The sequence below is a fragment of the Budorcas taxicolor genome, chromosome 9 (assembly GCF_023091745.1).
Source record: "Budorcas taxicolor isolate Tak-1 chromosome 9, Takin1.1, whole genome shotgun sequence".
Taxonomy (NCBI): Eukaryota; Metazoa; Chordata; class Mammalia; order Artiodactyla; family Bovidae; genus Budorcas; species Budorcas taxicolor.
The window spans coordinates 25,878,549-25,894,749 of record NC_068918.1 but is presented as its reverse complement, the minus strand read 5'-3'; the positions used below and the strand labels follow the sequence as shown (position 1 = coordinate 25,894,749).

The window sequence follows — 16,201 nt, the reverse complement described above, 5'->3', positions numbered from 1 at the left end:
CCTCTTCTTGAAGATCTCCAGTGAGGGCATTGCTTCGCTCTTTGAGGTGGCTTCTTTATTCCATAATTCTAGTGTTCAGAATATTTGTTCCTAAGATATATTATTAAGCATCTTTTTTTCATTAGGAAACAGTGCAAGTCTGTGATTAATGATTACATTTCAGGTTTCCAGGGCTGAGTGGAATAAATTCTGCAGCACATTACTTCCAATTGGCACCTAGCATAAAATCAACCACAGTTCATTCACTGTTTTAAAAAGGCAACTTCAGCAAAACCTTGAAAAAGCGTATTGTAAAAGAGGAAAATTCTGATAAAGCATAAAAAAGTAGTAATCTTGGGTAAATATTAACCTTATTGAGGAAACCATAATAGAAAGTAAAATATTGTTTCACGTATCCTAGCACCTTAGGGTCGGCCTCATTTTGAGTTTGATATTTTGCTGCCATCGGGGTGGCAAGACTTAGCAATTTGAGTACCATTTTTGCCATTGTTAAAGTGTCCCTCACTTCTTCTAATGTGTTTTTTTAGTTAATTTTTATTGGAGTGTAATTGCTTTGCAGTGTTGTGTTAGTTTCTGATGTATAGCAAAGTGAATCGGCTATATGTATACATATATCCCCTCTTTTTTGGATTTCTTTCCCATTTACGTCCCCACAGAGCTTTGAACAGAGTTCCCTGTGCTAAACAGTAGGTTATCATTAGTTACCTATTTTACACATAATATCCATAGTGTATATATGCCAATCCCAGTCTCTCAATTCATCCCACCCTCCCCTTCCCCCTTAAAGTATCTCTCTCAGTTTTTAAACTCAATGTCACAGGTAACTATTTGCCCTTTTGCATGTGGTGATGTCAGAATATAAGAGGATTGCTTTAAAATAAGTAGGAGTCACCACGTGTTCAGACAGCAGTGGGAAGGTGGAAGATGGTGCATGTAGATGGCAGTGATGACAAGTCAGATTCTGTAAGGTTGGTGCCTTATTCTTAGGGTAGCTGTAACAAAGTACCACAGACTAGGTGGCTGAAAACAAACAGAAGTTGATTTTCTCACGGTTCTGTATACTAGACATCTGCAGTCAAGGTGTCAGCAGGGTTGGTTCCTTCGGGAGGCGCTGAGGAAGAACTGTCTTTTTTTTTTACTTTACAATATTGTATTGGTTTTGTCATACATCAGCATGAATCTGCCACGGATGTACACGTGTTCCTCATCCTGAACCCCCCTCCCACCTCCCTCCCCGTACCATCCGTCTGGGTCATCCCAGTGCACCAGCCCCAAGCATCCTGTATCCTGCATCGAACCTGGACTGGCGATTCGTTTCACATGTGATATTATACATGTTTCAGTGCCAGGAAGAACTGTCTTATGCCACTGTCCTAGCTTCAGGGGGTTGTAGGCAAGCCTTGGCATCCTTTGGCTTGTAGCTGAGTCACTCATCATGTCTCGCACATACCATCTCCCATAAACACATATACACTTCTTGTCCCTCCAGCTTTCCAATGTAGATGTGTTGTGATTTTAATAGAATGAATATTGTGTTTGCATATTTTAATGAAGCAAAAGCTATTGACAGCTGAGCCATATCTTATACTGTGATTACTTTCAATTTGTGTACAACTTTTTGTTTTCTCTAGGATTACTTATAGCCTTTTTGCTTTATTTGCTTAGTTTCCTATGCATTTATCACCAGTTGCCAACCAGACTCTCATGTGGTTATGTAAATCTCTTAACCCACTCCAATCTCTTAACCCATTCCAACGAGATATTTTTAATAAGGCGTTCTTAACAGTTCGTCTTCTTGAAGAGGAAACTGCCACAGCGTTTAACTGGTTATAATCTAGATCTGCTGTGTAGCAGTTGACTTACTCTTCTTTCCTCTTGTGTGGTGAATCCCCTGTGCCAAGAATCTTGTGTTGTCTTCTCCTTGGTATATATCCTAATTTGGGTGGAGAAATTAAATTCTCCACTGGTTTCCAGAGGAAGTATTCATGAGAGGTAAATTTTGAAACCTTGGTTGTCTTTTTACATTGTGTATCTATTAAAAATTATTGTTAAAAAATATTTACTCTATGACTGTACCAGGTCTTAGTTGCTGCACACGGAATCCCTTAGTTGCAGGTTACAAAATCTTAGCTGTGGCATGTGGGATCTAGTTCCCTGACCGGGGATAAACCCGGCGCCCTGCATTGGGAGTGCAGAGTCTTAGCCACTAGACCACCAGGGAAGTCCCTAATAATTATTATTATATAGTTACTTTTTTAATGCAGCCTTCTTTTAACTTTTATACTAGAGTTATAAGTGATTTACCCACCACTGTTACACTACTACTCTGCATTTAAGTGTTTATTTACTTTTACCATTGAATTTTATACTTTCATGTGTTTTCATGTTACTAATTGGTGTCCTTTGATTTCAGTTGGAAGAACTCCCTTTAACATTTCTTGTAAGGCCAGTTAGTAGTGATAAACTTCTTCAGCATATGTTTCTCTGGAAAACTTTTTATCTTTCCTTCAATTCTGAGAGACAGTTTTACTTGGTTATTTTTGATCCACAGTTGTTGTTTTTTTCTTTCAACACTGTGACTATATCATCTCACTTTGTAAAACTCTACTGATAGTATTATGGGGGTTCCCTTGAATATAATAAGTTGTTCTTGTCTTTCTGTTTTTAAAATTTAATTATGTGTCTTGCTGTGGGCCTCTTTAGAGGCATCTTTTTTGATACTGTGGGCTACGTCTATCTGAGTGTCTGTTTCTTTCCCCTCAGGCTAGGGAAGTTTTCAATCATTATATCTTTGCATAAACTTCTCTTTCTTCTTCCCTCTACATCTTACCCCTATAATGTGTATACTGGTCTTAATGGTGTCCCAAAAGTCCCTTCCCTTGGACTGCAAAGAGATCCAGCCAGTCCATCCTAAAGGAAATCAGTCCTGAATATTCATTGGAAGGACTGATGCTGAAGCTGAAACTCCAGTACTTTGGCCACCTGATGCAAAGAGCTGACTCATTTGAAAAGACCCTGATGCTGGGAAAGATTGAAGGCGGGAGGAGAATGGGACGACAGAGGATGAGATGGTTGGATGGCATCACCAACTCGGTGGACATGAGTTTGAGTAACCTCTGGGAGTTGGTGATGGACAGGGAGGCCTGGCGTGCTGCAGTCCATGGGGTCTCAAAGAGTCGGACACAACTGAACTGAACTGATAAGTCTCTTATGCTATCTTCCCTGGGTTTTTTTGTTGTTCTTTTGCCTTTTTTCTCCTCTGACTGGATAAATTCCACTGTCCTCTCTTTAAGTTCACTGATCCTTTTTTTTTTTCCACTTAATGTAGTCTGCAGTTGAATCCTTTTGAATTGAGTTCAGTGCTATGACACTACAATGCTTGGTGCTTTTTAATATTTTCTCTTTCTGTTGAAGCGCTCTCTTTGTTCATGCATTGCTCTCCTAACTTTGAGCACGTTTATGACTGTTGTTTTGACTCTATCAGATAATCACTCATCTCCATTTTGTTAAGATTGATTTTTAGAGATTTATCGTATTCATTTGTTTGGAACATATTTGATTTCTAGAGATTTATCTTGTTGTTTTGTTTGGAACATATTCTCATATTTGTTCTTTTTATATTGAATCAAATCCCAAGTGTATCATTTCATTTCAGTGTTTATTTCTGACTTATGTTTAATTTTAAACATCTGAAATATTTACATGGTTCACAATTTACCATGTTAGGATCATATTACAAATAATGCCATGGTAAATAACCTTATGCATATATGGTTTTCTGTTTATGATATTACTGGGTCAAAATACAAAATCCATATAAAGTTCGTTGCCAAACTCTACCCCGTAGGATTTATACTATTCTGCATCCCTGACAGTGTTTTTAAGAGTGTTTCTATTCCTCCACAGCTTTTACTGGAGTGTTTATCATACTTGATTTTTTTTCACTGATTAGATTAGTTGTTGCAGATTTAATTTAAATTTCTTTTATAATAAGTGGAGATGAAAATTTTGAATGAGAGATGTTTGCCTTTTGTTGTTGTTACCTGTCTTGTTTGTCATTTGCTAATTTTTCCCATGAGATTTTTTTTTCTTACTTTTAGGAGCCTTTTGGTATATTAGGATAAGTCTAACTGTATTTAAGATACATGATTAAAATATTTTTCCCAGTTTATTCATGTTTATTTGTGTTTTTTTTTCTATGCAAAAGTTTTTTGGGTTATTTTTTATTCATTTCATTTATATATGGCCAAAATTGTCACTCTTTTTCTTCTATTGCTCCTTGTTTTTGAATCTTAGTTGGAAAGGCTTTCCCTTCTGGTCACAAGGGAATTCATCTATGTTTTGCTCTAAGATTTATATTTCTTACTTTACATTTAGATGCCTGATTGATTTAGAATTTATTTTCTTATGTTCTGTGAGGTTTGAATTCGGTTTTCTTTTTTCTTCAAATGACTATCTAATTGTTCCAATGTAACCTGTTAAAAGGTACTTCATTTCACTGTTGATTTTTGATCACATACCTTTATCATATACCAAGTTTCCATATGTTTTTGCATCTATTTCTGAATTTTCTGTTTGGTTCCATTGGTATGTATGTCTGTTCATATGTTAGTACCACCCTGTTCCGATGAGTGAAGTTTTGAAGTGTGTTTTCTTCTCTGGCAGAGCTAGTCACCCTCCATCACTGTTATTCTCGTTGACTTCCCAGGCTCTTCTTGCGTGTTTAATTTTTTCTTAAAATGAAATTGTCTACTTCTAGGCATTTTTTCTCACATAATCACTGGATGCTTGCATAGTCATTGACTAAAGTGATGACATCTATGACTTGTTGAACTGAAACGTTTAGAAATGTTTTACATATATAAAAATAAAGCATGCTAAACATATAAAATACCAAGCTACTTTTTAAATGTCCAAAAGTCATTTTATTAAGCTTTTCTGAACAGTACAGGAAAATCTGTGTTATTCTCTCCTACACCTTTTCAAGTTTCAGAAGTTTCTCTGTTATAACTGATTCTTTCATAATTCATTATTAGAATTTGATAGGTAAGCCTGTTTTAAACTCTAGTCCTTTGAGCTCTGCCATTCTTACAGAACAGAGGTCTTGTTATCAAATTTGAATCATCTTACTTACAGTGTTTCTCCTACTTACCTTTTTAGGCTAGGCAATAGCCCAAAGCACACTTGGCCAGCAAAAATGGATTACAATTATGAATGCTGTTTGGTTCCATTTATGTAGATTATACTTGGATAGCATAAATTGAGTATTTGGGTAAAAAGACTTCGTGTCAGTAAATTAAACATTGGAATAATGACACGGCAGTGCCATTTCCCTTTAACAACACTCTTCTATGTTTTATTTATATTAACTTGGTATGTTTTGACATTCAAACTAATTCATTTTCTCTGTAAACCGTATAGAATACTTTTTAAGTAAAAAAGTATATTCTTTTTAGTTTCTGCTTTTGCATAATTGACTCCTCAATATTCTTGAGTAGGGCCAGACTGACCTAAACTATTGTATTTTAGAATGTAATATTTGCAATATTAAATGTGGAGCTTTAAAATGAAGTTAAGAGGTAGTGCTCTATATTGAATCCAGTGATTTCACGAATATAGAAATGAAGACTGTGGAAGAAAATGGTCTTTTTTAGTTCTGAGTTGATACATCATTTTCCCCAAAGATGTCTTTGAAGTGAAGTGAAGTGAAGTCGCTCAGTCGTGTCCGACTCTTTGCGACCCCATGGACTGTAGCCTACCAGGCTCCTCCATCCATGGGATTTTCCAGGCAAGAGTACTGGAGTGCGTTGCCATTTCCTTCTCCAGAGGGTCTTCCCGACCCAGGGATCGAACCCGGGTCTCCCACGTTGTACGCAGACGCCTTACCGTCTGAGCCGCAAGGGAAGTCCATAAAGACATCTTTATATACAGTCAATTCTAGTTCTGTCCTTCTGCTATCCTCCTAGCGGCCGTTTTCAAGTGGGCTTCCCAGGTGGGTCAGCAGATAAAGAATCCGCCTGCCAATGCAGGAGACACAGGAGACGCAGTTTCAATCCCTGGGTCAGGAAGATCCCCTGGAGAAGGAAATGGAAACCTTCGCCAGTATTCTTGCCTGGGAAATCCCGTGGACAGAGGAGCCTGGCAGGTGGCAGTACATAGAGTTACAGAGTTGGACATGACTGAACGACTTAAGTACGCACACAGGGTGCAAAGTAGAAGTTCAAAAAGGAAAACTCATTGTCTATTTCTGTGTCTCTAGTCTTGGCTAGCTTAAGGAGTTGAAGATTCTCAGCATGCAGGTTTAAGCCCAACAGCCCCTGGACCAGCCGTCCCTGGAACAGTACATTAGGAGCCTCAGACTTACCAGAGGTCTGCAGGGAGAAGAATTGTTTCAGGAATGTTTTGTGGTTGGAATCAAATGTTCCTTGGGTGGACCCTGAAGAACCGTGTGATCACACTGTCATTTCTCATGTCTGCCCCTTTCCCCACATCTTGTACCTTACTTCTCTCCTGAACATGGTGGGACTTTGGAACCCTGTGTTATAGTTCAGTGTAAGTGCCCTTCTGCCTAGTTAGCTCTTGATAGGTTTGCTGACTAGCTCTTTCTTCTGGCTGGGTTCTTATACAAAATTGGTGACTTTCTTTAAAAGCACAGTGCTTCCCTCCAAGAAGAAGTAAAAATTCTAGATTCAGATAGTCCTGGATTCCATTCATGACTCATCATTTAACTTAACTATGTGACCTTCAATGAATAATTTTCCTGTCCAAATACCAATTTTACAGTCCATGAAATGGGGGTATTACATTTAATGTGAGTTTTGAAGATTAAGTGAAATAAGTGTAAAGGGTGTGGCACACACTATGTGCTTAATTAACATGAAGCATAAATTTCTCTTTCCTTCCAACTATACTTAATTTTGCTTCAAGATGCAAATACCGCCCCTTAGCCTCCTGATCAAACACTTGGAATATGGACTCCACGCCAGGCCAGAGTTGAGTTGAACATGCCCCTTAGGTAGCTCGCTGCCTGCTCAGAGGCACCCAGATCAAGTTTCTCTGTATTCCAGGCTTACTTGGCTCTTGTCGGCAGTTCACAATTCACAGTTCTTAGGGTCTCACTGTGCTTCACAGACACAGCCAGGTTAGAAATCTACTTCCTTTGGCTAAATGTTGTAGGAATTACTTACAAAATGTAACATATTACTGACATTTAACATTTATGGCTAGTTTTTATGTTTAACTTAACAGAAAAAAAGATGAATCACAACTGCCATTAGTCATATTTTTAAAAGCCTTGGTAACACAGAACTCTCCTAACTTACAGGAGTTTGTTTCCAAGCATACAAAGGCATTTGGTTGAAAAATGGAATGACTGTCTATCTGGTGACTGTCTTTAGGACACTTTTGGAATGAATGAATTGACTTACATTTAAAAATAGAACTGGCCTTATATTAGCGTGTTTTGTTGGTGTGACCAAGTACATGCGGTAGGCAAAGGTGTGGCTTAGATGCAATAGACATAGCTTTAGTGAAGCTGGCAAATGTGAAGTTGGTGCTGCTCTGCTCTGTAAAGTTCTATTTGGGAATTTCTGAAGAGTTCATTGCTATGTTCTACATTCAAATTCTTAATTCCTTTAAAGCTTACTTCATTTTGTCTTAAATTTATATTCACATAAACATCTACTGTCTAAAATAAACCAGATTTTCAAATATGAGTCTTCTACTTTGTGAATTTACTATATAAATATATTATAGATTATAAAACTATGTGTTATCTCAAAATGAAAAAAAAAGAAGGATTGAGTTCCGCTTTTTGGAAAGGTTTAATAAACAGTGGAACCTCATTCAGACGTACCTGTGAAAACACATAAACTTACTATATCATGAATCAATCAAATCATGACCTTCAAAATGTAGTTATATATGAAAAACCTGGTATAAAATTGTCAAGCTGTAAAAAGTGCCCGAAAACAGAACTAATAATCAAAATATTATAAAGGGAGTTACATTATCTCATTGTTTCTAGTATTTTTAAAAATAAATTATTGATGCATTTAAATAAATATCAGTGATTTCTTGACAGCTCTTAGATTTTTAAATATAGAACCTCTATTACTCCAAATATTCACTTCAACAGTATTTGTCAATGAAATAGTATAAAAATTTAAATGATATTATACAGAGTATTCTGCAAACATTATAGTGCCTAAGGTTAATCTTAGATATGTAAGTATTAATCTTTTCACAGATAATAATTTTCTACAGACTGTTTCTACTAAGACTATATGAAAAAGTTTTTAATATAATTATTTGATCATTTAAAACTCAAATCTATGCAAATGAAAGTAGATGCCAACATTGTTACTATGTTGACTATTTTATTATTTCATCAAGTAGGCTGTCAAGCTTTGAAGTAATAGGCTCCTTAGAGTGCCTATTTTTGTACTCTTTACGTAGTAGTTCAAAAGCATTTTTGATAATAGAAACAATCTGTCTTCATAAAATTATCATAAAAATTCTGATTAATGAAGCTACTAATTTTGGAAAGGTTACTATGACTCTTCCTTTTACAGTCATAACTTGATTTATGGCAACAGCACATCATGGTAAATCCTATGCCTTTCCCTATCAGTACTGTGCGTTCCAACCTGGGCAGTTCTTAGTTTCTATGTTCACATCATTCTTTTTCACATAAATTCACTTAAATTCACCTTTGGAAATATTCTAGGCAGCAGATTTTTAAAATGTTGGACTCAGAATTCTTTTACACTGTTAAAAATTAATGACACTGAACATCAAAGAGCTTTGTTTATGTGGGCTATGCCTATTAAAAGTTACTGTACTAGAAACTAAATCTAAGAAATTTTAAAAAATATTTATTCATTCATTTGAAAAAAAGATGTCCATTTCATAAAAACATAGGTAACATATTTTTAGGAAAAAAATAGCTAGATTTTTGGAAACAAAATATTCAGTGTGAAAGAAGTCATTGTTTTACACTGTTGCAAATCATATCTGCTTATGTATTCAGTTGGTTGCAATGTAGTATTTAGGTTGAAATACATGAAGAAAATCCAGCTTCATACAGACACGTGACTAAAAACGGAGTGGTATTTGAGGAGTCTTCTCAGATAATTATGGATAGCTTCTTTGACACCATACTAGAACTTGACATATGATAGTTTTGTATAAGTTAGTTTTATGTGGATTCTGGATTTTAAAAGTTAGTTTCAATGTGGATTCTGAAATTATGTTAGTTAATAAGCTCCTTATATATTTTAACTGGTAAAAAGTCCATTGCTATGTTTTGCAGTTAAAATGAATCTTTTATCTCTGCATGGTTTTGTAATCTCATGCCTGTTTATTTGAATGTTTATTCTCTGAGTTATTCCCATCTCTGAAATGCTGACACGTTTGTATATGCATGCTAAGCCGCTTCAGTCGTGTCCGACTCTGCAAACCTGTGGACCATATCCTGCCAGGCTCCTCTGTCCATGGGGTTCTCCAGGCAAGAATACTGGAGTGGGTTGCCATTTCTTTCTCCAGGAGATCTTCCCAACCCAGGGATTGAACCTGCATCTTTTATATCTCCTGCACATTTGTTATCACTGACCTCATCAAGAAAAGTCTTATTAAGATATTGTTAAACTTTTAAGTTCATGGTAACAAGTTTTCCAAAATTCTTTTTTTTTTTAATTGAAATCTCAAATTTTGTCACTGTCAACAAAAACCTTTTCCTTGAACTGGAAGGCTTCCTTGTTTCAAGAGAACTTCCACTTAAATACCCAAGTCTAAAAAACTGAAATTTGTCAGTTAGTCATTCTCTCATGTAAAAATGATATTTCATAAAAAAGCAAAGAGCTGGTTCCTCTCTCAACTCAATACACAATTTCTTCTCCTCATGACAGTTATTTACTTTGCTGCCCACAGTGCTTTATACATAACTTTCCATTTCATCACTCAGTATATTAGAAAGATATGTACTAAAAAGATTGATATTTTATAAAGTCAATCATTTTTACCACTTTATTAAAGATATTCTTGAATGAAACTGGGTTTATTAAAGATATTATTAAGTGTAATTGTTTTTCTTCAGAACTTAGAGTGCATGGCAGTGTGCAGAATCTTACAAGGATTACTAGAGCAGTTCAGTGTGCCTACCTGGATTCTTGCTGAGATGCCAACATTTTTAACCCACTAGTGCTTCTGCACCATCAGTGTGAATATCAATATATAACATCTTTATACTATTATGTGAGTAATTTTTATTCATGAATCTCCTGAAAGAGTCTCAAGGGACCCCAGGGGTTCATGGGCTACTGTTACTTCAAGAACAGCTCTCTAAACAGGTCAAAGTACAGCTTATAAAAAGAGGAATACAGTAAAAACTTTCCTAACTAACCTCTTAACTTCTTTAATTTTCTTAACTAACCACCTCTTAACTGAATTGCCAATGAAATTAACCTCTATCCCTTGTGTAACAGGCAGCAGCCCTCAGAGATTGCTGAATGTCAAGGCTGCTGGGCCACCTTCTATTGTGTCTGTTCATTTCTGTTGCCACCAGTAGGATTATGTGCTTAGCGAGTATCAGTTGTATATGTTCTCAAATCCGTTTATGCCACTTTCACTAATACATTGTTGTTGTTCAGTCATTCAGTCATGTCTGACTCTTTGCGACCCCAGGACTGCAGCACGCCAGGCTACCCTGTCCTTCACCATCTCCACGAGCTTGCTCAAACTCATGTCCATTGGTGATGCCATCCAACCATCTCATCCTCTGTCGCCCCCTTCTCCTCCTGCCTTCAGTCTTTCCCAGCATCAGGTTATTTTCTAATGAGTCAGTTCTTCCCATCAGGTGGCCAAAGTATTAGAACTTCAGCTTCAGCATCAGTGCTTCCAATGAATATTCAGGACTGATTTCCTTTAGAATGGACTGGCTTGATGTTGTAGTCCAAGAGACTTTCAAGAGTCTTCTTCAGCATCACAGTTTAAAGCATCAGTTCTTTGACACTCAGCTTTCTTTATGGTTCAACTGTCATGTCCATACATGACTACTGGAAAAACCATAGCTTTGACTAGACAGACCTTTGTTGGCAAAGTAATGTCTCTGCTTTTTAATATGCTGTCTAGGTTGGTCATAGCTTTTCTTCCAAGGAGCAAGTGTCTTTTAATTTCATGGCTGTAGTTAACCATCTGCAGTGATTTTGGGGCCCAAGAAAATAAAGCCTCTCACTGTTTCCATTGTTTCCCCATCTATTTGTCATGAAGTTATGGGACCAGATGCCAAGATCTTAGTTTTTTGAATGTTGAATTTGAAGCCAACTTTTTCACTCTCCTCTTTCACCTTCACCAAGAAGCTCTTTAATTCCTCTTCACTCTTTGCCGTCCATACTTGGCTGTCTGGTGGCTCAGACAGTAAAGCATCTGCCTACAATGAGGGAGACCCAGTTTGATCCCTGGGTTGGGAAGATCCCCTGGAGAAGGAAATTGCAACCCACTCCAGTACTCTTGCCTGGAAAATCCCATGGACAGAGGATCTTGGTAGGCTACAGTCCATGGGGTCACAAAGACACGACTGAGCAACTTCGCTTTCCTTTTTCCTTTCTCTGCCATAAGGGTGGTGTCATCTGCATATGGCTTATTGATATTTCTCACAGCAATCTTGATTCCAGCTTGTGCTTCCTCCAGCCTGACATTTCACATGATGTACTCTGCATGTAACTTAAATAAGCAGGGTGACAATATACAGCATTGATGTACTCCTTTCCGAATTTGGAACCAGTCCGTTGTTCATGTCCGGTTCTAACTGTTGCTTCTTGACCTGCATTCAGGTTTCGCAGAAGGCAGTTAAGGTGGTCTGGTATAAGAATTTTCCACCATTTGTTGTGATCCACACAGTCAAAGGCTTTAGTGTAGTCAGTGAAGCAGAAGTAGATGTTTTTCTGGAATTCTCTTGCTTTTTCTATGATCCAGTGGGATGTTGGCAATTTGATCTCTGGTTCCTTTGCCTTTTCTAAACTCAGCTTGAACATCTGGAAGTTCTTGGTTCACATACTGTTGAAGCCTAGCTTGAAGAATTTTGAGCATTACTTTGCAAGTATGTGAAATGAGCGAATTGTGTGGTAGTGTAAACATTCTTCGGCATTACCTTTCTTTGGGATTGGAATGAAAACTGACCCTTCCAGTCCTGTGGCCACTGCTGAGTTTTCCAAATTTGCTGGCGTATTGAGTGCAGCACTTTCACAGCATCATCTTCTAGGATTTGAAATACCTCAAGTGGAATTCTGTCCCCTTCACTAGTTTTGTTCATAGTGATGCTTCCTAAGGCCCACTTGACTTCAAATTCTAGGATGTCTGGCTCTAGGTGAGTGATCACACCATCGTGGTTATCTGGGTCATGAAGATCTTTTTTATATAGTTCTTCTGTGTATTCTTGCCACCTCTTATTAATATCTTCTGCTTCAGTTAGGTCCATACCGTTCTGTCCTTTATTCTGCCCATTTTTGCATTAAATGTTCCATTGGTATCACTAATATTCTTGAAAAGATCTCTAGACTTTCCCATTCTATTGTCTTCCTCTACTTCTTTGCACTGATCACTGAGGAAGGCTTCCTTTTCTCTCTTTGCTATTCTTTGGAAATCTGCATTCAGATGGGTATATCTTTCCTAATACATATAATCACTAATACATTTAATTGCACAGTTTTAATAATCTACAAATAGAATAAGTGTAAGTTTAAAAAAAGAATGTTTCTAAATGCTTAAATGCTTTGGAATGACTTACTATAAAAAACTTCCATCATAATTTAATATGGATGAGATTAGAAAAAGTTTAGGGAAAAACTCAAAATTCTGGAAGGATTCTATATTCCTTCACAAATATCTTTAATTTCTTCCTATATTAGAGAAACCAAGGCTGAAAATTGTGTTGTTACGTGTTCTTTGCAGGGAAAAATAATGACACTGATCCATAGACCCACATTCAAAGAGAAGGCTTTTGGCTCCCCTTCAAAAGATTGGAGGATATGTATATATAGATATTTTAAAGTGAGATAATATTCATAAATTAATGTCTATCTTTTTTTATGATTCACCTCTTAATGTGATTCTTTAGTATAAACCTACTAACTGATGGTTAGGATGACATTGAGAAAGATAGATCCTTTACTGCCATTCATGAGCTGGAAGCAAATTTCCTTTGGTTTCCATGATAGTAAAATATTCTCTCATCCATAATTACTCTCTGTATCTGCATAAGAATTAGTAAAGAATTTAAGTAATCTCTTAGAAATGTAGCTATCACAGGTCAGATTTTATAATGATATAGTGATGCATCTGATGGTACCAGGAACTTTTTTTTAAGATTTTTAAATTACATAATTTAAAGGTTTTTTTTTTTTTTTTTATGAAGCATTGACTTACAATGAGGAACTTTAAAAAGTCAGTGGACTAGTGTTTTGTTAAATTGGAAACTGCTTAGAATAAGCAACTGTATGTGGGAGCTTGGAAATTGTTTTTTATCTATAAAAGTAAGTTCACTGGTAAGTTCATTGGTGTATCATCCATGTCAGCCTGCAGGAGGTGGTCGCAGCTCATTGATGTCAGCTTTATCACAGCTGTGCGCGTGTGCTGTCATTTATAGAATACATGGTTGCAGAGACCCAGGGCTGGGGGAATTCTCTGTCTGGCTCCACGGTCACCATGAATCAGTGAAGACTGTGTTTCTAACTCCCTGGCAGTAAGCTTGCAGTGTGAGTTGTTTTCTTTCCTAGAAATAGGGAATTAATTCACCCTCCTCACAGTCTGTTTACAACCAGTACACACACTGGCAAGCTGACTGGCAGGCTGGCTTTGTCCGTGGCCAACTGGTTAAGAAGCTCATCAACTTCAGTCATTTTAGCACCAGGCTGTATCATTAGCACAGCTAACCAAACACTGAGATTATTGTTAAATACCAAGCGATTCTTCCAGACTGCTGATTTCTTAATCATCACATACCCACTGTCAACAGTGTGGCCTACAGGCTTGTTCCTTCTTTTTTTTTCTTTCTTCCCCAAAAGATTTATTGAAAGTCTGCTGTGTGCCAGTCACTGTTATGGGATTGGAATCCAGCAGTGAAAACAGCAGAGGAGAAAAGATAACCCTGCCTTTTAGAACTTCAGTTGTGGTAGAGGATATGTACACAGAAACCTGGGCTTCCTTGCTGGCTCAGACAATAAAGAATCTGCCTGCAACGTAGGAGACCTGGGTTCAATCCCTGGGTTGGGAAGATCCCCTGAAGAAGAAAGTGGTAACCCACTCCAGTATTCTTCCTGAAGAATTCCATGGACAGAGGAGCCTGGCGGGCTACAGTCCATGAAGGTCACAAAGAGCTGGACACGACTGAGCACACACGTGTCTATTGTGTGTTACCTGCTCAGTCATGTCCAGCTCTTTGTGATGCTATGGACTTATAACCCACCAGGCTCCTCTGTCTATAGAATTGTCCAGGCAAGAGTACTGGAGTGGGTTGCCATCTCCTTCTGCAAGGGATCTTCCAAACCCAGGGATCAAACCTACGTCTCTGGCTTCTGCTGCATTGACAGGTGCGTTCTTTACAACTGCACCACCTGAGACGCCCACACATAGACAGACGTACTTAAATGCCAGGAGGACAAAGAAACGAAGATGAATGAAATGCTGTGGGTTGAGGAGTAACACTGAAATTCTGACAGAGTGGGCAGAGAAGGCCTCACTAAGATGATCAGGTCTTTAGTAGTGGGTTCGCCGAAAGGCTTGTTCGGGGTTTTCCATTATGGAAATGGAAATGATCCTATTGGCCAACCTGATACAAACTCCTAGAGGAGAAACACAGTCTAGAAGAAGTAGTCTCTCAGTTCAGTTCAGTTCAGTCGCTCAGTCGTGTCTGACTCTTTGCGACCCCATGAATCGCAACACGCCAGGCCTCCCTGTCCATCACCAACTCCCGGAGTTCACCCAGACTCGCGTCCATCGAGTCAGTGATGCCATCCAGCCATCTCATCCTCTGTCGTCCCCTTCTCCTCCTGCCCCCAATCCCTCCCAGCATCAGAGTCTTTTCCAATGAGTCAACTCTTCGCATGAGGTGGCCAGAGTACTGGAGTTTCAGCTTTAGCATCATTCCTTCCAAAGAAATCCCAGGGCTGATCTCCTTCAGAATGGACTGGTTGAATCTCCTTGCAGTCCAAGGGACTCTCAAGAGTCTTCTCCAACACCACAGTTCAAAAGCATCAATTCTTCGGCACTAGGCCTTCTTCACAGTCCAATTCTCACATCCATACATGACCACTGGAAAAACCATAGCCTTGACTAGGCGGACCTTAGTCGGCAAAGTAATGTCTCTGAACTTGTTTTCTTCATCTGTGTCTGTGGGGTTTGTATGAGAGAAGTATTACATCTGAATTTTCACTGTGCCTGAAATTTTATCGTCTCTTCTAAGTCGTGTATCTGGATAACCAACTATAGCAATCTGAGAACCTGTGTCTCTGTCACAGATATTTTCCTATCATACAGTTACTGTATACATCTCAAAATATTATGTATATTTATCACTACTTACAAATTACGATAGTTACTATCCTAGCCATTAAATCTTGAATTTTAATATCTTAATAAGGAAGCACATCTATCACAGTTTTTAAAAAATATCTGTACTGATCATTATATTTCAAAATAATACATTTCCTGGTACCCCTGTGTATTATATGTTAGGAGTTTTAAAACATATTGAGAAAGAGGCTGAGGCTTTACTAGTTTGCCAAAAAGAGGCTCTGGCATAGAAATGTTAAGCTTTCATTTAATCCCTAATTGAGAGCTGTCTTCCACCTCCCACAAGTACAGTATACCCTTCATTTGTTTCCCTCTTTGAGAGATTACTCAAATACATCCTGAACAGATGGGGAGGTTTCCTGGATCATTCCATAGAACTGTGATTGTGAAAGATCCTTTTTAGCTTCCTGTTTCCTGTCGCCACATACTATTAACGTATTGGGTTGGCCAAAAAAGTTTATTCAGGTGTTTTTTTTGCCATCCCAATATTGCAGAATTACGTAGCAAGTCAAGCAGACATGTAGCTTGCTAGAAAAGGACAGTTTTAATACTTCACGGATTAGCTTTTAGACTTCCCTTAAAAAGTACCTGAAGATTCTTGAAATCAGTGCAGTTCACTCTGAGAAAAAATGAG

At 37.8% G+C, this 16,201-nt stretch overlaps 1 protein-coding gene across 1 annotated transcript in view; it reads left to right on the top strand.

Annotated features, from left to right (window-relative positions):
* DSE (dermatan sulfate epimerase) overlaps window positions 1-16,201 on the top strand; it is a 72,662-nt gene that overhangs the window by 43,903 nt on the left and 12,558 nt on the right. The window lies entirely within an intron of this gene.